This window comes from Cebus imitator, unplaced genomic scaffold (assembly GCF_001604975.1).
Source record: "Cebus imitator isolate Cc_AM_T3 unplaced genomic scaffold, Cebus_imitator-1.0 Scaffold1, whole genome shotgun sequence".
Taxonomy (NCBI): domain Eukaryota; kingdom Metazoa; phylum Chordata; class Mammalia; order Primates; family Cebidae; genus Cebus; species Cebus imitator.
In genome coordinates, this window is record NW_016107316.1 from 17,228,600 (window position 1) to 17,229,802 (window position 1,203).

The following is a 1,203-nucleotide window of genomic DNA, read 5'->3' on the forward strand; positions in this document are numbered from 1 at the left end:
AAAAAAAAAATACAAGTCTGGGTGTGGTGGCTTACACCTGTAATCCCAGCACTTTGGGAGGCCAAGACAGGCAAATCACAAAATCAGGAGACCATCCTGGCTAACATGGTGAAAACCCATCTCTACTAAAAATACAAAAAAAAATTAGCTGGGTGTAGTGGCAAGCACCTGTAGTCCTAGCTACTCAGGAGGCTGAGGCAGGAGAATCACTTGAACCTGGGAGGTGGAGGTTGCAGTGAGCCAAGATTGTACCACTACACTCCAGCCTGAGTGACACATTGAGACTCTGTCTCAAAAAAAAAAAGAACAATTCACTATGCATGGTGGTGAACACCTGTAGTCCCAGCTACTCGGGAGGCTGAAGTGGGAGGATCACTTGAGCCCAGGAGGTAGAGGCTGCAGTGAGCTGAGATCACACTGCTGCACTTCAGTCTGCATGCAAAAAAAAATGCAGGCTGGAGATCTGGAAAGATGTAATTTTGGAGGTGATCCATGAAGGCTCCAATGCTGTTCTTTTGGAAGGCTGACAAAACAGGAGCTAGAAGTAGACCAGCAGCTGCCAAACAGGGCACTCACTATGGCTCCAGGTCTGGCTATTTTGGGTTCTCACTGGAGAGCAGTTCTCTCAGCGGCAGGATGCGCCCAGCAGAGAGGAATTGGCATGCAGAGGTAAGACAAGCTCAGGGGCAGCACGGAGGAGGCAGCGTGAGTGCACTCAGCAGGACGAGAAGGTCCCCCACAGGACTCAAGAGTATGTTGGGGTTGGGGTGGGAAGACGGGCTTAGAAGATAGAAGAGGAGGCAGATGGGTGACTATCACCTGGTGACCTCCCCAATGGCCCAGCAGACAATGATGGCTTCTGTGCTGGACAAGGCTGTGTCCTGCATTTGAGCAGATGGTGTCATGGAGATCTGTGAGCCGGCAGTTCAGCCCAGCTGGGACTGGGGAGGGCAGAGGGAGTTAAGCAGATCCCCATTTCTAGGGAACTAGGCAGAATCCACTGGTAGAAACCCAGCTATAACATCAGGAGGTCCTTCCAGCCTGAAAACAGTCATGTTACAAGTCCCTGAGCTAGGTTCCAAGGCAGCGTGTCTCACATCTGCTTGATCATTGTAAAAGGAAAGTTGATGTACTTGTCAAAAGTGCTCACTCCTTGCTCCATCCCAGACCTATCCATCAGAGGGCCGGGACTGAGAATCTCTG